The sequence below is a fragment of the Pongo abelii genome, chromosome 3 (assembly GCF_028885655.2).
Source record: "Pongo abelii isolate AG06213 chromosome 3, NHGRI_mPonAbe1-v2.0_pri, whole genome shotgun sequence".
In the NCBI taxonomy this organism is placed as follows: domain Eukaryota; kingdom Metazoa; phylum Chordata; class Mammalia; order Primates; family Hominidae; genus Pongo; species Pongo abelii.
In genome coordinates, this window is record NC_071988.2 from 161,232,183 (window position 1) to 161,254,162 (window position 21,980).

Consider the following 21,980-nt stretch of genomic DNA (forward strand, 5'->3'; position numbering starts at 1 on the left):
GTATATGTATATATACATTTGTATAAAAGTAAGTTGTAGACGTAAAACTTATCTCTAGGCTGGGCACGGTGTCTCATGCCTGTAATCCGAGCACTTTGGGAAGCTGAGGCAGATGGATCACTTGAGGTTAGGAGTTCGAGACCAGGCTGGCCAACGTAGTGAAATCCTGTCTCTACTGAAAATACAAAAATTAGTCAGGCGTGGTGGTGTGCGCCTGTAGTCCCAGCTACTAGGGAGGCTGAGGCACAAGAATCGCTTGAACCCGGGAGGCGGAGGTTGCAGTTCCAGCCTTGGCAACAGAGGAAGACTGCCTCAAAACAAAAACAAAAAACTTCATCTCTAAATACTTAAGCGAGCATCTCCTAAGAATAAGGATATCGTCTTGTATACTTCTAACAATCATTCTCTAATATTGTCTAATATCTGGTTCATATTGAGATTTTCTCAAGTGTTAGCACTTTTTTTTTTTTTTTGAGACGGAGTCTTGCTCTGTCGCCCAGGCTGGAGTGCAGTGGCGCGATCTCGGCTCACTGCAAGCTCCGCCTTCTGGGTTGATGCCATTCTCCTGCCTCAGCCTCCTGAGTAGCTGGGACTACAGGTGCCCGCTACCACGCCCGGCTAATTTTTTGTATTTTTTGTAGAGACGGGGTTTTACCATGTTAGCCAGGATGGTCTCGATCTCCTGACCTCGTGATCCGCCCGCCTTGGCCTCCCAAAGTGCTGCGATTACAGGCGTGAGCCATCGCGCCCGGCCAAGTGTTAGCATTTTTAAATAAATCAAACTTTTAATTTTGAGAAGACTGTAATAATCACGTAGTTTAAAGAATAATACAGTGCACTTTACTCAGTTTTCCCAACACTAATACCTTGCAAAACCATGGTTCATTATTATAACATTGATACAATTCACCAATCTTATTCAGATTTCCCCAGTTTACTTGTACGCACATGTGAGTGCTCGCGCACGCGGGTGCAGTCATCCCTTGGTGTCTGTCGGGGGTTGATTTCAGGATTCCGCGAGATTCCAAAATTTGCGGGTGTTTGAGTCCCTTATGTAAAGTGGTGTAGTATTTGAATATAACCTATGGAAATGTATACTTTAAATATCTCTAGATTACTTATAATACCTAATGCAATATTACTGTTATATAGTTATACTATATTTTTAAAATTTGTATTTTTTATTGTATTTTTAAAAATAGTTTTTACCTATGGATGCAGACACCAAGGATAATGAGAGCTGACTGTATTTACTTCTGTGCAGTGTTATTCCATGTATAGGTTGCACCACTACAATTAGGCTACAGAACAGTTCCTTCAGTCCAAAGTACCCCCCTCTGTGTGCCCTGTTAGAACCACATCCATTATCTCTCCCACCCCCCTCCCATCCCCTCTCGCTGCAGGCTCCAGCAACCAGTACATGTCCTCTATTTGTATAATTTTGCCATTCTTTTGGGTTTAGAGATAGAGTCTTCCTCTGTTGCCCAGGCTGGAGTGTAGTGGCTATTTATAGGCTCTATCAATAGGGCACTGTAACCTCAAACTACTGGACTCAAGCAGTCCTCCCGCTTCAGCCTCCGGAGTAGCGGGGATCACTACAGGACTACTACATCCAGCTAATAGTTTATTCCTTTTTGTTGCCGAGTAGTATTCCATGATATGGATGTACCACAGTGTGTTTAACCATCCATATGATAGCAATTTTTGATTAAACATCTTAATTTTTTTGTGGTAGTGTTAGTGGGGCAAAAACCTGTAAGTTTATTGCCAAAATCACAGTGCTGAAGATCTATTGATAAGTTATATGTGAGAGAAATGTGGAAGTCACTAAATGAAAGAAAAGTAAAGGAGCTAAAATGTCCTTATTGTTCTCATACATTAGGAATGAAGAAAGTATTACTGACCAAAAGGATAGTATTGATTTTTTGAAATTGCTTCTGTTTCTTGAGATTCCATAGTAAGTTAGTGCTTTTGATTTTAATATTTTTTTTTTTGCCCTGTCTGATAAAGGAAATGTTGGACATAATGTGATGTGTGTGCTGTATGTAATCAAGTGTTGCTGGGTTGGTAACTTGTTGTTTTTTTTTGTTTTTGAGACAGAGTTTCGCTCTTGTTGCCCAGGCTGGAGGGCAATGGCATGATCTCGGCTCACCGAAACCTCTGCCTCCCGGGTTCAAGCAATTCTGCCTCAGCCTCCCGAGTAGCTGGGATTACAGGCGTGTGCCACCACACCTGGCTAATTTTGTATTTTTAGTAGAGATGGGGTTTCTCCATGTTCAGGCTCATCTCAAACTCCCAGCCTCAAGTGATCCACCCGCCTTGGCCTCCCAAAATGCTGGGATTACAGGCCTGAGCCACTGCTCCTGGCTGCTTGGTAACTTGTTAAATCATTCCTGCAGCATTCAACTTTTGAGCTGCTACTTTGTTAGTTGTACTATACTTGTTATGATAAACTTAAGTAGGAATATCTGGTTCATATTAGTTAGTTTGTATTTCAAAATAAACATTTTGAAATACAGTTAGTTTGTATTTCAAAATAAACATTTTTTTTCCTTAAATTTTTAATGGAAACCTGCTTTACACATAAGTTTGCAAAAATTTTAGAGTTTCTGCAGCGGATTTGCCTGGCTCGATCTAGTCTAGTTGATCTCTATAATTCAGTTTTGTTGTATATTTTTCTCTTTTTTCCAATATTACTCTTCTGTTTTCTGATTAAAGCATTGTCCTAAGTTAGTCAAAATGCTTGCATAATGTTTATTGCTGATAATTTGTCTAGAAAAAGGACGGGATGAATTTAATGTGACATATACTATGTAAGAGTTTATTTTATTTTGTTTGTTTTTTGAGACAGTTTTGCTCTGTCGCCCAGGCTGGAGTGCAGTGGTGTGATCTTGGCTCACTGCAACCTCCACCTCCTGGGTTCATGCCTCAGCCTCCCAAGTAGCTGGGATTACAGGCGCCTGCCACCACACTCGGCTAGTTTTTTTTTGTATTTTTAGTAGAGACGATGTTTCACTATGTTGGCCAGGCTGGTCTTGAACTAGTGACCTCAAGTGTTCTGCTTGCCTCGGCCTCCCAAAGTGCTGGAATTACAGGCATGAGCCACTGCGCCTGGTCCTATGTAACAGTTTAAGGAAGACTTGTGTTTGCCAGAAGCTGGGTTTTGTTTTTTTTTTTGTAATTACAAACTGTTTTAACTTATTTGGAAAATTAAGTCATTAGAAAATTGTGGCCTTTGCCTACTGTTGATGCTATTTGTTTATCTAAAAGTTTGAGGGAGTTACCAGATATTTATACCACTTTGTTAGGATCTAGGTTAAGGGTGGGAAAAATGAGGTTGCCAGAGTAGAACAAAATCCACACCTTAGATTTTAACCTGCTTGGAAAAGGTGGACATACCCTAATGCCTTTCAATCAAGTGTTGGTAGGTTGGTTGCTGTCACTGCTGCTTCCTTCTCTCTTTTTTGCTCTTCAAATGTTAATGTCAGTTATAAGAAAAATCTAAGTTGGGAATAGTTAAAATATTGTACATCAATAAATGTAGTTTTGGACTTTAGCCTGAATGATTTATATTGTTAGTTGTAAGTGTTAAAGGACAGAATTTTTCTTTCCTAGAAAAGTGGTGAGAGAAGTTAAAATAGCATGATGATTATGTTTGTGATTTGTCACTATTTGCCAGGTAAAATGAGAAATCTACCATTTGCCAGGCTCCGCTCTAGGTGCTTTAGAATAGCACTGTACAGTAGAATTTTCTGTGATGATGGAAATATTTGTTATCTGCTCTAATATGATAGCCATTGGCCATGTGTAGGTTTGTTTTTTGTTGTTGTTGTTAAGACAGGGTCTAACTCTATCACACAGGCTGGAGTGCAGTGGTTTGATCACGGGTCACTGCAGCCTCCACCTCCCGGGCTCAAGCTATCCTCCTAGCTCAGTCTCCCGAGTAGCTGCGACTACAGGCGTGCCACCACGCCTCGCTAATTTTTGTATTTTTGGTAGAGACAGGGTTTCGCCATGTTGGCCAGGCTAGTCTTGAACTCCTGGGATCAAGCAGTCCTCCTGCCTTGGCCTCCCAAAGTTCTGGGATTACAGGTGTGAGCTACTGTGCCTGGCCTGGCCACATGTAATTATTGCACACTTGGAATATGGCTAGTGCAACTGAGGAAATGAATTTTTAATTAATCTTAATTTAAATTCAAATAGTCACATGTGGTGAATGGTTACCGTTTTGGACACAGCATGCTTTATTTAGAGTCCTTTCTTAATTCTCAAAACTTTTCAAGGTGGGGACATTTTTATTAAGCAAACAGACTGAGATTAAGGTCAACAGCTAGTGTTAGTTACAGTCTGGAATAAAACTTTTTTTTCTTTTCAGGGCACTTAACATCACACCTGCCTAGTGTTTAACTATTTAGGGGAGGGGTGTAGGAGGAGGGTGAGGGAATTCTTTGTTAGGCAAAGGAGTAGTAATACTTATTAGGTGGCTGTATACATTGTATAATAAGTAAATTATTATTATTATTATTTTTATTATTTTTTTGAGATGGAGTCTCGCTCTGTTGCCCAAGCTGGAGTGCAGTGGTACAATCTCGGCTCATTGCATGCTCTGTCTCCCTGGTTCACGCCATTCTCCTGCCTCAGCCTCCTGAGTAGCTGAGACTACAGGCGCCCGCCACCATGCCTGGCTAATTTTTTGTATTTTTAGTAGAGACGGGGTTTCACCGTGTTAGCCAGGATGGTCTCGATCTCCTGACCTCCTGATCCGCCCGCCTTGGCCTCCCAAAGTGTTAGGATTACAGGCTTGAGCCACCGCGCCCGGCCCATTGTATAATAGGTAAATTATTTTATGTGATTTATTTTCTTTGGGAAAGTTAATATTTCTGCTAGTTAATGATACTTAGTTTAGCTTTAGTTGCTGATGAAATTTAGATTAGGAATTGTTAGCAAGTAGGTGTCCATATGCACATGAAAGTTTAACTGATTAAATTTCTTTGTGACAGAATTCCAGTTTTGCAACTAAGAGTAGACAGTAACTTTGAAATTGGTTTTAATATACGTTTGCTTGTACTTTATATATTTAGAATATAACAAAAAAATCAAAAAATGGAAACAAAGTTTGGTCTGTTCTGAAATCCCATTCTGTACATAGTAGTTAATCATAAGTTTATTTTTTTTGAGATGGAGTCTCGCTTTTGTTGTCCAGGCTGGAGTACAGTGGCGTGATCTCGGCTCACTGCACTCTCCGGCTCACTGCAACCTCCGCCTCCCAGGTTCAAGTGATTCTCCTGCCTAGCGTCCCCAGTAGCTGGGATTACAGGTGCCCACCACCACACCCAGCTAAGTTTTGTATTTTTAGTAGAGACAGGGTTTCGTCATGTTGGCCAGGCTGGTCTCAGACTGCTTACCTCGGGTGATCCACCCACCTCAGCCTCCCAAGTGCTGGGATTACAGGTGTGAGCCACTCACTGCGCCCTGCCGATAATCGTAAGTTTAAACTCGGATAAATTATTCCTTAAAAGTATACCAGAAAACAAAATGCTGTTTTGCTATTTTATATATGTGTATATAATGTGTATATAATTATTATAAAAATTACAAAATGATTTTTCTGTAAAAATCGAATGAGGGCCGGGTGCGGTGGCTCACGCCTGTAATCCCAGCACTTTGAGAGGCTGAGGCGGGTGGATCACCTGAGGTCAGGAGTTCGAGACCAGCCTGGCCAATGTGGTGAAACCCCGTCTCTACTAAAAATACAAAACTTAGCTGGGCGTGGTTGTAGGCGCCTGTAATCCCAGCTACTCGGGAGGCTGAGGTGGGAGAATCATTTGAACTCAGGAGATGGAGGTTGCAGTGAGCCGAGATCGTGCCATTGCTCTCCAGCCTGGAGGACAAGAGTGAAACTTCGTCTCAAAAAAAAAAAAAAAAAATCTAATGAGAAGTGAAAATCTTTTAATAATGTGGTAAATTTATTCTTTGCTTGCTTTTTAAATGTGTGTGTGTGTGTGTGTGTGTGTGTATGTGTGAGACCAGGATTTCACTGTGTTGCCCAGGCTAGTCCTGAGCTCAAGTGATCCTCCTGCTTCAGCCTCCCAAGTAGCTGAGATTATGGTACATGCTACTGCGCCTGGCCTGTTGGCTTACTTTAATTTTTGTCTTTCTGGAGTGAGATGCAGTATGAATGAACAAATACATGTTTTTGTTTTAAACTGACAGCATATATTTTTAAAATTCTGTATTGTGTTAGAAACCTGAAATGTTTTAAAAAATAATTCTTTTGCATCAAGAGAGTGGGTTAAAAATACTTGTTTGTGCAGAGTGACCACAGTTCAGTTTTTAATAGTAGTAGATGGACAACACTATATTTTCAGAAAAGCAGACTAAAGCTTAAAAGGGAACTGAATTTAATGTTCCATTTTTTAGATGTGTCAAAGTCTTGCAGTCCTGGGTCATTATTGGGGCTCAAACTAGTTATTTGATGATAATAGAATTGCCATCCAAACTATTGAAGCACTGGTTAATGAACAGTTTCCAGAGAGGCAGGCATAGTGCTCGGTGTGATTGGGGGACTGGAGAGATACTGTCCAGCTGGCCTCAACTGAAGGGATCTCTCTCCTTAGTGTGCAGTCTTATATCTTTTAATATTTCTGCTTCTGACAATGCAGTTCTGACAGAGCATTGATTCAAATATATCTTCTTTCTTCATAAAAGCATTTTTGGACATAAAAAGCTAGGTCATATAAAGGATCATATGCAAAGGACTGTTCAGAATTTTCTCCCCCAGATAACCTGTGTGACTCATTTTTCTTATTTGTTTTAGGACTTCTGCTCAGGTGTCCTTTATTTATTTTTAATTTTAAACTTATTTTTATTATTATTTTTTGAGACAGGGTTTTGCTTTGTCACTCAACCTGGCATGCAGTGGCACAATTTTAGTTTACTTCAGGCTCCGCCTCCCGGGTTCAAGTGATTCTCCCGCCTCAGCTTCCCGAGTAGCTGGGATTCCAGGTGCCTGCTACCACGCCTGGCTAATTTTTGTATTTTTAGTACAGGCGGGGTTTTACCATGTTGGCCAGGCTGGTCTCGAACTCCACACCTCAAGTGATCCACCTGCCTTGGCCTCCCAAAATGCTGGAATTACAGGTGTGAGCCATCATGCCTCGCCTATTTAAAAAAATTTTTTTTGAGACAGGGTCTTACTCTGTTGCCCAGGCTGGAGGGCTGGAGTGCAGTAGTGTGATCTCGGCTCACTGCAACCTCTGTCTCCTGGGTTCAAGCGATTCTCCCACCTTAGCCTTCTGGGTAGCTGGGACTACAGGCACGTGCCACCATGCCCAGCTAAACAGGTATCCTTTAAATGTTATTTAGAGGCCTTCCTTGGCTAGCAGTCAGTCCTTCTCACCTTATTTTCTTATTTCTTACTTTATTCTCATTTATCAGCTTCTGACATACATTTACTTTTATGTTTATCACATATTTTCCACAATTAAAATGTAGGTTTTATGAAGATAAGGACGTCTGTTGATGGCTCTATTCGCATTGGTTAAAATGATGTACCATAGTAGATGTTTAATAAATATTTGTTATGTGAAGTGAGTGTGAAAACAGTGATTACAGGGCAAGAGAGAAAGATCTTTGGATTGTGTGCTTGCATAAATTTTTGTAGAAGGGAATTAAGCTGGGCTTTAGCATTACAGAGTACATTAGTGTATGAAGTAATTGTAGGATATTGGGCAGAGCCTATATTATGGTAAGACTTTGAAGTTTAATTTATAAATGAATTATAGTATTTGTTTATATAGCCTTTCTTTCATCACAAAAGCATAATAAGAGGAAAATTTTATTATTGTTTCTTTGGTTTTGGCATTGGAGGAGAAATGGTATCAGGATTAAATGAGTTTGTTGTGAGGAGCCTGCTGCTGTATTAGAATCTTCAGATAGTAGGTCTCAGTCATACGTCATTTCATAAAGCTTTACAGCCGATTCTGACCCGAAGTCAGAGTTGGCAACCACTGTATATTATATTAAGAAATAGACCTGTTATAAAATTTAAAATATAAAATGTTAGAAGAGCTGGGCGCAGGGGTGCATGCCAGTTACTCAGGAGTCTGAGGCAGCAAGATTGGTTGAGCCCAGGAGTTCAAGGCTATAGTTTGTGATTATTGCGCCTGTGAATTGCTACTGCACTCCAGCCTGGGCACCATAGCGAGACTCCATCTCTTTAAAAAAAAAATTAGAAGGAAAATAATTGTTGTGTTAGAGTTGCTTTGTGTTTTTCAGAAAATTTAAAAATCAAGTTTAATTCTTGGTATGCTGGGAAGCTGATGTGGAAGAGAGAACAAGTCACTTAACAGTGAGCTTAGCCAGCAATCAGCATTCATATCTAAATACAACTTTGCTCTCTATTTACAGGCAATATCCTGTTGAGGAGACAAACTTAAGATTCTTAGTGAAAAATAGTTCTGAAAAGAATGTCAATTGCCAATTCTGATAGTAAGAAGGGTGAGTGAAGAGGCTTAAATTCAGTGATAGTTCTCAGTGTAAATGTAAATGTTAGGGTGTGGAAGGAATTTTATGCTGTGGTTGTATTCTTGACTTTTGGAAATTTCCCTGAAATGCCAGTTGTAGGCTTAAACATCTAAGTTGTTTTATGATACATGCTGTACAAACTTGTATTAAAGTTGCAACTTTAAGAACACTAGTCTAACTTGTTGCATGTGGTTTTTTTCCTCCTAGGTAAGATAGGAAATTATATTGTTCACTACTTAATATGGCATTAAAATAATCCCTTACACTTTTAATTTAATTAAAGCAATCTTTTCTTTCCTTGTTATTTAGCAGTAAAATAGCTTGTAATCCCATCGCTTTGGGAGGCCAGTGTGGAAAATCTCTTGAAGTCAGGAGTTTGAGACCAGCCTGGGCAACATAGCAAGGCTCTGTCTCTGTAAAAAATGAAAAAGTTACCTGGATGTGGTGGTGGTGCAAACCTGTAGTCCTAGCTACTTGGGAGGCTGAGGTGGAGGACCGCTTGAGCCTAGGAGTTCAAGACTGCAATGAGCTATCATCATGCCACTGCACTCCAGCCTGGATGACAGAATGAGACCTTGTCTCGGGGGGGAAAAATAAGTAAAATAAAAATTGCAGTGTGAGAATTAAATGATGGACATGTTGATGTTTTTGTTATCTGATGGGCTCTACTGCACTTTCTTTGGTTAGTATAATATGAACAAATCTTCAGTTGAAATAATATGAAGTTTCTACTGAAACACCTTGGGGAAAGAATATTATTTGAAGCCAGTAATATTTTTAATCTTAAAGATTCCATTTGATTTTATTACAGAGGAGATTGTGTAAACATTCCTGAGTGGCGTCTGTCAGAGTTGTTTTATCTGATTACATAAAAGGAGAAGTGAAAGTTTGCTTTTAAAAACAATAGACCTAGGGAAAAAAAGCCTGGCCTTGGTTGGTTGTCTGCTTTTACACATGGTTGCTGTTCAAATTCAAAAACTTTTTTTTCCTCTCACAATAACATGGCTTACACTTAAAATGTTACTCTATTTTTCAAAGAGAACTTGTTGGGTAGTACAAGAGTACCTTTAATTATAAATGTTTGAGGACCAAGTTAGAATTTTTAAGAAGGGGAACATTAAGCAAAGCAGTATTTATTTAGTATCTATTTTGACCCAGATTTTATGCTAGACTTTTTACATGTTAGCTGATATAAACTTTGTGACACTCCCTTAAGGAAATTGTAAGTATAGCCAATACTTAATGACTACATTGTTACAGTATATTTTTTTTTTTTTTTGTGATGGAGTTTCACTCTTGTTGCCCAAGCTGGAGTGCAATGACAGCGCGATCTTGGCTCACTGCAACCTCCACCTCCCTGGTTCAAGTGATTCGCCTGCCTCAGCCTCCCAAGTAGCTGGGGTTACAGGCATTTGCCACCATGCTCGGCTAATTTTGTATTTTTAGTAAAGACAGGGTTTCTCCATTGGCTGGCCTCTAACTCCCGACCTCAGGTGATCTGCCTGCCTCGGCCTACCAAAGTGCTGGCATTACAGGTGTGAGCCACTGCGCCTGGCCTGTTACAGTATATTTCTAAATGCTTTATATACAGGTAATTCCACTATATCGGGACATAGAGATTCCTTAAAATCGCTGCGCTTTGCAAAATCAGGCAATAACAACCACAGGGCTTATGGGAAAAATGAGTTTGACCACAACATTAAAAAACATTATTAGTGACAGATTAAAAACAAAGATAAGAACTTAAAATGGTAGTACTGTTTTACATATGTTAAATGGTTAACAAATACATAATACTATGATGTAAATATTGCACTTTACCTTGAAAAAGACAGTGCTTGCTTGCAGAAGTGGGCATCTGAAGGATTACAGTTTGTAAATTATTGTGAAGTGGAGAAAGGCAGGTTATCTGAAATCTGATGGAAAGTTGTAACATCAGATGTAGATGGGTGTGGTTCATTGTGGCTCACAACATACAAGGGAAACTGAGGTAGTTGTTTGAGGTGTGTGTCTGGGTGCTGCTGTGCATGCCTATGAGACTTGTTTTGGCTAGATGCTGTTTTCTGTGTTCATCTAGAGTTTCTAACAGATGAAATTCACAGACGCAAACATGAAATTTAAAATGCTCAAAATGCTCCCCCATCAATTGTGTTGGAGCCAATGTGTGTTTTCAAAACAAGCATTGTAACAGAATTTAACTGTACATGATTTAACTTAGAGTTGTAGAGATCATATATCCTGTGTTTGAGTAGTTCTTAACTCTGAAATATGGCTGTTTACTAAGAGCCCTGGTCTTGCATCTAATACCTGAGATAGTGCCACATTCTTTGCCATCTTAGGTTGCCACTGCCACTAAATGAAAACCAAGGAGACTTAAGCGTCTTCCAACTTTTTCTTTGTTAGGGAAGCTTTTTTGTTGAGATGGAGTCTCACTCTGTCACCAGGCTGGAGTGCAGTCGCATGATCTTGGCTTACCTCAACCTCTGCCTCCTGGGTTCAAACAATTCTCCTGCCTCAGGCTCCTGAATAGCTGGGATTACAGGCGTGTGCCACCATGCCCAGCAAATTTTTGTATTTTTAGTAGAAACGGGATTTCACCATGTTGGCCACAATGGTCTCGATCTCTTGACCTTGTGATCCGCCTACCTCAGCCTCCCAAAGTGCTGGGAATACAGGCATGAGCAACCGCACCCAGCCTAGGGAAGATTTTATTTTATTTTATTTTTTGAGACGGAGTCTTGCTCTTTCGCCCAGGCTGGAGTGCAGTGGTGCGATCTCGGCTCACTGCAAGCTCTGCCTCGGCCTAGGGAAGCTTTTGATAGAGGCTAATTCATTTTAAAGATTCTGTGGGGAGACCAAGTGACATTTTAAAACCCAGGAAATAGGCCAGGGACGATGGCTCACGCCTGTAATCTCAGTGCTTTGAGAGGCAGAGGTGGGAGGATCACTTGAGCCCAAGAGTTCCAGGCCAGCCTGGGCAACATGGCAAAACCCTGTCTGTACAAAAATACAAAAATTAGCCAGGCGTGGTGGTGCGTGCCTGTAATCCCAGCTACTTGGCAGGCTGAGGTGGGGGATTGCTTGAGCCTGGCAGGTCCAGGCTTCAGTGAGCAGTGTTCATGCCACTGCACTCCAGCCTGAGTGACAGAGTGAGACCGCGTCTCAAGAACAACAACAACAACAACAACAACAACAACAGCAAAGACTCGGCAAATCTGAGTAAAAGAGAAAAGCAGTACTTTTCTAAACTACCTCCCAAATTAGGTAGTGAGATAACGTATACAAGTGCATGCCAAATGGTAAAGCGCGTGTATTATGAGTACTTGCTCTTTTGTAGATGTAGTCTATTTTAAACCTTAGCTTTTTCACTGAATTGATCTCATCTTTGGTTTATGTTATACTTACTCTGGGTTTTATATTCTGTTTGATGTTTTTATTTGCTTATTTTTTATTTTTATTTTTTACTTAAGAGAGTTTATATTTTCATTAGTTACCTTTATATTATACCTTTAAAAATTCTCTTAGTCTCTCTTTTTTTAAAAAAAAATTTAGGTTTCTTCTATTTGGTTTGTCAGCTTTAAATTAGAGCCATTTAGTTTCATTTTCTTACGTGTGAAGTGTTATTCCAGTTTCTTTTTTTTTCTGTCTCTTTTCCTGTGATTTTTTGAAGTTATATTTACTTTGTGAGAGTATGTCATTTTACATACTATTCTTCTTCATCAATACCTTTGTTTTAAATTTAGTACTACAATATCGTTAAAGATTTACAGATCTTTTCTTGAAGTTCTCAATCACTTCTTGGTTGGATAAAGCTCATCATCTAGTAGATTCCTCAGGAATGCTTGTGGAACAATTTCTTAAATTTTTACATGTTTAAATTGTTTCCTATATCCTTGATATTTGAAGGACAGCTTGGCTGGATATAAAATATTTGATTCACATCTACCACCTGTTCTCTCTTTTCTATATGTATGACTTTTCTTTGATTCTTGAAATATTTCTTGGAAATACTACCCTGCTTGTATCTTGCTTGTGTTGCTAATGCCCACCTGATTTTATTTCTTAGTATGTGACTTGATTTTTTTCTTAGACATCCAAGAAATTTTCTTGAGTTATAGCTTTGAGTATTGTTAGTTCTGTTCTATTTTATTCTTCAGTAATCTTTGACTGTTGAATCTTATTTGCCTCTCTCTCTTTTTTTTTTTTCAACAGAGTCTGGCTCTGTTGCCCAGGTTAGAGGGGAGTGGTGCCATCTCAGCATACTGCAACCTCCACCTCCCAGGTTCAAGCGATTCTCCTGCCTCAGCCTCCCAAGTAGCTGGGATTACAAGCATGCACCCCCATGCCCTGCCAATTTTTGTATTTTTAGTAGAGACAGGGTTTCACCATGTTGGTCAGACTGGTCTCGAACTCCTGACCTCAAGTGATCCACCTGCCTTGGCCTCCCAGAGTGTTGGGATTACAGGTGTGAGCTACCATACCTGTTCTCTCTCTTCTATATGTATGAGTTTTCTTTGATTCTTTTCACATCTATTTCTTTTTCATTTATGTGAAAGCATTCCTATTTTCTGTCTCTTCATATCATATCTGTTCTCTCTAGGGCATCTTTTGTAATTTAGTCTTCATTTAAGTTCAGTTTGTTCATGTTTTACAAGTTCCTGTTATTTGTCTACTCTTTAAAATTTTGAGTTTCTAATTTGAGGTGTTCTTTTATGTCTGCATTTGTTATTTAATTACTTTAAATTTGCGATGGATATGGTGATATTACATCTTTTCTCTGTAAGGGTTTTTGGTGTATTTTCGTCTGCCCAAGTATTTTACTTTTTATTCCTTATAAGTAATTTGGTACGAATGCTGAGTCCTTTTTTCTGTTCAGGTTGTTTGTGCTAGATTTTACTGTACCAACAATATTGTTATCTTATTTTGTCTTATTTTGGTGATGGGGTTAGGGTGGCCTTCTCAGTCTCTTAGTTCAAGAGCACTCTGATTTGTTGCCACAGTGAAATGTAGTTTTAAAAATAAATTAACACCTCCCCCCACCCCCCTGCCATAGTTCTGTCTTGTTTTAGTAGGCCATTTATGCTCTGGTCACTTCCTTTTTTCCCTTTATCACCAACCCTCCAAATGACACTTCCTTCTCTCCCAGAAACTGTGCCTTGCTAAAACTGTTGCCTTTGATCTTACATACTTTCTAAGTGTATTATTTTTGACTTCCCAATAGCCATTGCTCTCACTGTTATGTCTCAGATGTGCCAGTACTTTCTCTCAGATGGGGCCCTCTCCTGATGGTAAATCCTCAGTCATATTACATGTAATTCAGTTACCACTAGGACTCTGCTATATTGCTCTTCTGGACAGTTCCCATTGAAGCTTCTGGTCTTCAGTGTTTATGCTCTTATACGTAAATTGGAGTTTTTAGTCATTTCATCTCCTTATAATGCTGTGGGGTCAGCTATGGATGATTTTATTTGCTCTTTTTCTTGGCCTATATGGTTTTTATGAGGATTTGTGGAGTGTGTAGAAATTAGAGGATGGTGGGCCGGGCGCAGTGGCTCACGCCTGTAATCCCAGCACTTCCGGAGGCCGAGGCGGGTAGATCACAAGGTCAAGAGTTCGAGACCAGCCTGGCCAACATGGTGAAATCTGTCTCTACTAAGAATACAAAAATTAGCTGGGCATGGTGGCACATGCCTGCAATCCCAGCTACTCGGAAGGCTGAGGCAGGAGAATCTCTTGAATCTGGGAGGCGGAGGTTGGAGTGAGTCCAGATCATGCCACTGCACTCTAGCCTGGGTGACAGAGCAAGACACTGTCTTGAAAAAAAAACAAAACAAACGCAGATTAGAGGATGGCCATTAACCTATAGGGGACTTAATCCATGTTTTTTATGTGCTGTACTTGAAAATATTTGTGTTTGCTTTAAAATAATTTGCAATTCAGGTTTTATATAATTGGATAATTGGTTATACTTCTGTTTTACCCCATTGTTCTCTCTTCAAACTCTCTTGGAAGCATTTGTCATGGAAATAACTATGAGGTTATATTTTATAGCTGTCTGTCAATTATATGTATAATCCTTGTTTTGCAGATTTCTACTCTTATCAAGCAGGAATCCGAAATGCCCCTTTAATGTTCTTTCTTCAAGTGACATAATTTCATGCTACAAAATAAATGAAATATAAAATCTGGCACATTTTATGATACATTAACAAGAGTATAATATTCAGAAAGTGGATGGTGATTGTTAACACTCAATTTTGCTTGCTAGTAAGACCATATATGTAATTTTCACTTCTGGGTCCAAAACTTCCAAAGATACAGACCAATGACACCCTAATGCTTGTAGTCCACAAAAATATTGGTGTAAAATTCCTTACAGATCTTTCTTGTCTTTTTTATTCTGAGACTGAGTATTTATTACCTTTATAATATTAAGATGCTTTTTGTGTGTGTGTGTGTGAAATACTAACACCAAAATTTTTTTAATGGCTTATTTGGAAAAATAAAAATTTAGCAATTCCATTTCAGTTCCCCCGTTTGTTTTTTTGAAACCCTGTTATATTAGTTTTTTTAATATAGGGTGCTTCTTTGGCAGCACATATACTACAATTGGAACAATACAGAGATTATTAGCATGGCCCCTGCACAAGGATGACATGTAAATTCATGAAATATTCCATGTTTTCTTAAATATAAAAAAATTAAGTAAAACATAGAAACATGGGAATAATATTATATCAACTTTATAGAGTGGTCTAAAATGTCAAAGGAGGCTGGGCATGGTGGCTCACACCTGTAATCCCAGCACTTTCGGAGGCTGAGGTGTGCTGATCGCCTGAGGTCAGGAGTTCAAGACCAGCCTGGCCAACACAGCAAAACTCCGTCTCTACGAAAAATACAAAAATTAGCCTGGTGTGGTGGCATGTGCCTGTAATCCCAGCTACTTGGGAGGCTGAGGCAAGAGAATCACTTAAACCCGGAAAGTGGAGATTGCAGTGAGCCAAGATCACGCCACTGTACTCCAGCCTAGGCGACAGACCCCATCTCAAAAAAAAAAAAAAAAAAAAAGGAACTTAAAACTTTCATATAAGGAACAGCTAAAAGAACAAAGCTGTTTAGCTTGAATAAAAGAAAACAGAATTCTTACAGAGCTATAATCCCTTATCCAGTTAGAGGGTGATAGTTTGGATCAGTATATCTAAAAACATTTTTGTAGGCGGGGTGCTGTGGCTCACGCCTGTCATCCCAGCACTTTGGGAGGCCAAAGCTGGTGGATCAGCTGAGGTCAGGAGTTGGAGACCAGGCTGCCAACATGGTGAAACCCCATCTCTACTGAAAATACAAAAATTAACCAGGCATGGTGGTGCACGCCTGTAATCCCAGCTATTCAGGAGGCTGAGGCAGGACAATCGTTTAAACCCATGAGGCGGGGGTTGCAGTGAGCCGAGATCATGCTACTGCACTCCAGCCTGGCTAAATTTTGTATTTCTAGTAGAGATGGGGTTTCAACACGTTGGCCAGGCTGGTCTCGAACTCCTGACCTTGTGATCCACCCACCTTAGCCTCCCAAAGTGCTAGGATTACAGGCGTGAGCCACCGCGCCTGGCCAAAAGTTGTATTTCTTTTATTTTATTTTTGCTTTATTTATTTATTTATTTATTTTGAGACAGGCACTTGCTGTTGCCAACACTGCAGTGTAGTGACATGGTCATGGCTCACTGTAGCTTCAGCCTCCCAGGCTCAAGTGATCCTCCCACCTCAGCCTCGTGGGCGGCTGGGATAACAGGTGTACACTACCGTGCCTGGAGAATTGTGTGTTTTTAGTAGAGATGGGTTTTGCCGTGTTGCCAGGCTGGTCTTGAACTCCTGGGCTCAAGCAATCTGCCCATCTTGGCCTCCCAAAGTGCTGAGATTGCAGGTGTGAGCCACCACACCCAGCCAAGTTCTATTTCTTAATATTGTGGGTTTCAGATGCCATGATCTCATGACATGGTGTTTCAGCTCAGCTGTGGTGCTGATGCACTGTGCCTGGCCACTGAGAATGTCTCTTTCTGGGATTCCTCTTACCAACAGATTCCTAAAGCTCTGTTTCTTTAAACATCTTTCTCTGTTTTTTTCAGATTGGATAAATTTTTTTGCACACTGCTACTTTCCTGTTATCTGTTATCTTCTTTCTGCTCTTGAGTCCATACAGTGAGGTATTGTCTCCTTAAAAAAATTGTTTCAAAGTGTTCACTATTGCTTCCTTGAGCATTTTTATGGCACTGAATAGAAAGTCTTAGATATCTCTTTCATCTTTGCATTGGTATCTGTTTCTTTTCCCAGGCAAGTTGAGATTTTCCTCTTTGCATACTATTTTATTAGACTCTGGATCTCCCTTAAATCCTGTGGAAAATGTTGATAATTTTGTTTTAGTGATTTGGTTAGGTTCAAGCTTCAAGTCCCAACTCCTCTTTGGGATGTTGTTCTAATGTCAGTTTATTTTTCAACATCTTTGCAGTCCTATTTGTGTCTATTCCATGTATGTGCCGCTTCATAGCCAGTCTGATGCCTGGACAGAGTATCTGTTAGTTCGGTTTTCAAAGTCTTTAATATTGTGAGTAGGGTCATATTCTTGCATGTATAGGTTAGGGGGCAAACCTAGGGACTCATAAACAACTTCGTGGTGTTGCTTTTCCGAGTTCTTTCTCTGTGATCTTCCTGAATGTTCCCCCGGGTTTTTTATTTACTTATTTATTTATGTTTTGACACGGAGTCTCACTCTGTCACCCAGGCTGGAGTGCAGTGGCACGATCTCGGCTCAGTGCAACCTCCACTTCCTGGGTTCAAGCGATTCTTCTGCCTCTGCCTCCTGAGTCGCTGGGACTACAGGCGCATGCCACCACGCCTGGCTAATTTTTGTATTTTTAATAGAGACGGGGTTTCACCATGTTGAGCAGGCTGGTCTCGAACTCCTGACCTCAGGTGATCCGCCCGCCTCGGCCACCCAAGGTGTTGGGATTACAGGTGTGAGCCACTGCGTCTGGCCTCCCTGGTGTTTTTTGAGACTGAGACTCATCATGTTGCCCAGGCTGATCTTGAACTCCTAGCTTCAAGCAGTCCTCCTGCCTGGGCCTCCCAAAGTGTTGAGGTTACTTGTGGGAGTCACCTCGCCCAGCCACCTCTTTTTATCCTCTGGCTAGAAAGCTGGGCCTTTAATAAGCTATTCTGTGCTGTGCACTTTTGTGACTGTGTCTGACTAGAGATTTATTCATTTTTTTGATCTTCTGAAAGAACCAGCTTTTGATTTCACAAATTTCTTCTGTTTTTCTTATTTTTTCGTATTTTTTCTTTTTGCCAAAGCCAAATATTTTTAAATTTTTTCTGTTTAATCGATTCTGTTTTTATTTGCTTCTGCTTATGTTGGGTTAAATTTGCTCTTATTTTTTCTAATTTCTTAAGGTGACTTCTATTAAACATTTCCATTTTAAAAATAGTTTCCATTTCTTCATTGAGATTTTCCGTTTCTTCTTAAAAAAAAATTTGTAGCCTTTTACTTATTTTTTTGTAGAGATGGGTCTCACTGTGTTTCCCATACTAGTTTCAAACTCCTGTCCTCAAGTGATCCTCCTGCCTCAGACTCCAGAAGCACTGGGATTACAAACTGGAGCCACAGTGCCTGGCCCTTATTTGTTGTTTTTTTGGTTTTTTTTTGAAATGGAGTCTCGCTTTGTTGCCCAGGCTGGAGTGCAGTGGCGAAATCTCTGCTCATTGCAAGCTCCGCCTCCCGGGTTCATGCCATTCTCCTGCCTCAGCCTCCCGAGGAGCTGGGACTACAGGTATCCGCCACCATGCCTGGCTAATTTTTTTTTTTTTTTTTTTGTATTTTTAGTAGAGATGGGGTTTCACTGAGTTAGCCAGGATGGTCTCAATCTCCTGACCTCATGATCTGCCTGCCTCAGCCTCCCAAAGTGCTGGGATTGCAGGTGTGAGCCACCGTGCCTGGCCCCCTCATTTGTTTTTTTGTTGCGTTTGTGTTTTGCTTTAAATCCTTTAGTGTTACATAATAGTAACTTGTTTTCAAGTCTCAGCTACTTACGTCATTGTTATTAATATTTCGGACTCCTTTTTTTTATTGATTTCTTTCTCCTGTAGGTCATGGGTTAGTTTCCTGCTTGGAATTTATAGTAATTTTCCTCCCATAATTTCGTATAGTATGGATCCTAGGATATTTAATGTCTGGATCCTCTTGCCTTTCTTAATAGAGTTTTGTTTTGGCAGACAATTTGCTTGTTTATCAGCTTGTTCTTTTTGAGGCTTGTTTTTATGTTTTAATAAAGATGGGTTGATATGGTTTGGCTGTGTCCCCACCCAAATCTTATCTTGAATTCCCACGTGTTGTGGGAGAGACCTGGTAGGAGGTAATCGAATTATGGGGGTGGGTCTTTCCTGTGCTGTTCACATGATAGTGAATGAGTCTCATGAGATCTGATAGTTTTAAAAAGGGGAGTTTCCCTGCACAAGCTCTCTTCTCTTGTCTGCTGCCATATAAGGCATGCCTTTCACCTTCTGCCATGATTGTGAGGCTTCTCCAGCCTTATGGAACTGTAAGTCCAATAAACCTCTTTGTTTGTAAATTGCCCAGTCTCAGGTATGTCTTTATCAGCAGCACGAAAATGGACTAATACATGGGTCTAGATTAATCTTATTCCTAAGGTGTGAGCTTTCTGGATCTCTGCTGAATTCTGCAGTCTTTAACGTAGTCTCTTAACTTGATACTTGAAATTCAAATGTCTGCCAGCCATGCATGAGCACCAATAGTTGTTAGGCTCATGCTACTTGGTAATTGTTCTTTGCCCAGCTTTCATAGACCTTTGCTGTGTACCTGTTCAGCTTACAGTGTGTGTGTATGTGTATTTTTTATTTTTATTTTTTGAGACAGAGTCTTGCTCTGTTGCCCTGGCTGGAGTGCAATGGGGCAATTTTGGCTCACCGCAACCTCCACCTCCTGGGTTCAAGCGATTCTTGTGCCTTAGCCTCCCGAGTAGCTGGGATTACAGGCATGCACCACCATGCCTAGCTAATTTTCATATTTTTAGTAGAGATGGGTTTCACCATGTTGGCCAGGTTGGTCTCAAACTCCTGACCTCAAGTGACCCGCCCACCTTGTCCTCCCAAAGAGCTGGGATTGCAGGCATGAGCCACCGCTCCCAGCCTCAGCTTAGTATTTGATGGAGGATGGAGGATTCCTGTGGCAGATTTCTTTTTGTTTTGTTTTGTTTTTTTTTTTTTTGAGATAGAGTTTTGCTCTTGTCACCCAGGCTGGAGTGCAGTGGTGTGATCTTGGCTCACTGTCACCTCCACCTCCTGGGTTCAAGCAATTCTCCTGCCTCAGCCTCCTGAGGAGCTGGAATTACAGGCGCCTGCCACCATGCCCAGCTAATTGTTGTATTTTTAGTAGAGGTGTGATTTCACCATGTTGGCCAGGCTGGTCTCGAACTCCTGACCTCAGGTGATGCACCTTGGCCTTGGCCTCCCAAAGGTCTAGGATTACAGGCACGTGCCACTGTGTCTGGCTAATTTTTGTATTTTTAGTAGAGACGGGTTTTTGCCATGTTGGCCAGACTGGTTTTGAACTCGTGACTTCAAGTGATCTGCCCGCCTCAGCCTCCCAAAGTGCTGGGATTACAGGCGTGAGCTACCGTGTCCAACTCCTGTGGCAGATTTCTGAAGCCTCTTCTATATATAGTTCTCTCTAGCACCCTGCCCCATAAATTCCAGGTGTCCTAGCAGTTTCTAATTCTCATATCTACTCAGGTCAGTGAGACTGCTAAGCTCTGTTTAGGTCCCCCACCCACACCCCTACACCTCTTACACCTATTCTGCAGTCTGGAAGATGTTTCTAGACAGAAATAGGGATTTTTCTTGGGATTTACCCTGCTTCTCTTCTGAAACCATAGTCCTGTATTGGCTTTTGTCCAACAGCTGAAAACAGCTATTTTATGTTTACTTTCCAGTTTTATAGTTGGCAGGAACCTCATCTAGTGTCAGTTATTCTTACACATTTGGGAGCAGAAGTCTCAGAGTGTATGGTGCCAGAATTTAGCACATGCGACTTTATTATCTATTAGAACAATTCAGTCTCTTATTTTTTGAGACAGGTCTTGCTGTTGCCCAGGCTATAGTGCAGCAGCCTTGTCCTCCCAGATTCAAGCAATCCTCCCACCTCAGCCTCCCCAGTAGCTAAGACTACAAGTATGCACCACCAGGCCCAACTAATTTTTGTACTTTTTGTGGAGACAGGGTTTCACCATGTTTCCCAGGGTTGTCTGGAACTCCTGCTCAAGCAATCTGCCCACCTTCACCTCCCAAAGTGCTGCAATTACAGGCATGAGTCCAGCCCAGTTTGTTTTAATTATATCCTGGTTTGTTTCTTTGCTTCATTGTTTCTATAGCAGAGTGTTAAAATTTTAAATGTTAATTCCTGTTGAAAAACAATAGCCTGTATTATTCTTCTAGTATTTTTGAAACTATTATGTTAGATTTTGAACTAACATATGCAGGTGTTATAGGTAGGAGGACAGATAGATACTCTGGCATTCCTTCCATAGCAAGGGAAATCCTTATTCACAGTTTTGAAATTTCAAGAACTCCCCAAACACAAGAGTTTCAGATGAGGGAATGTAGACCTGTATTTCTGTTTAATGCAATGATTCTTCTGTGGAGAACTGAAAATGTCTGTCTACTGTGTCATTTTATAAAACCTGTTTTAAGTGAATTGAATGTAAAACATATGTTGAAAGTATACCGTATGTAGTATTTTGCATTTCACTTTCCCTAAATAAAAGTAAAGTACGTTCCCTAAAAAGTTAGTTTAGGGCCGGGTGCAGTGGCGCACTCTATTCTCGTTTGTAATAAGTGACCTATTAGAGAAGTAGTGCTTTTCGTGAAAAAAATTGAGATCTATTTACTTAAATGCATGTTGGTTCTTGTTGAGGAGAAATGAATTAGTAGTAGTTATTTGGAGGGGCCTGCCATTCTGTATTATTTTTACAGCTCACATTGACAGGAAATAATTGAATTAATGGCATCGAATATAATTTCAATAAGGACATAGCTGAATTTGATTAATTGAGAACATAATCATTAGGATCTAAAATTTAGTTACTATTCTAAGTATGATAAAGTAAAAAGCTAAGTGCTGTAATATAAACATATTCAAAGAGAGGAGATTTAGTTTTTAATTTTCCTGTCAGTTATTTGGAGGGGATTATCTAGTTTAATTTTGTGTGTTCACTTCTCACTTTATTTTGGGCATTTTTGTTGTCCATTTGATTATAAGACTGGGTAAGCAATGTAACAGTTGAATTTGTTGATTAGAAGATCTTTTAAAAGATAAAAATTTTGGCTTTAATAACCTTTAACATTTAATAAAATTTCTGTATGTGATGGAAAGAGCTTTCAACCAGGAGTCA

The 21,980-nt window shown here is 40.2% G+C and overlaps 1 protein-coding gene and 1 non-coding gene across 3 annotated transcripts in view; both read left to right on the top strand.

The window, feature by feature from the left end:
- Nucleotides 1–21,980, top strand: part of NAA15 (N-alpha-acetyltransferase 15, NatA auxiliary subunit) — an 85,355-nt gene that overhangs the window by 1,962 nt on the left and 61,413 nt on the right.
- Nucleotides 15,107–15,212, top strand: LOC112133176 (U6 spliceosomal RNA). Its single transcript, XR_002914863.1, has one exon. It is a non-coding gene; the product is annotated as a U6 spliceosomal RNA (small nuclear RNA).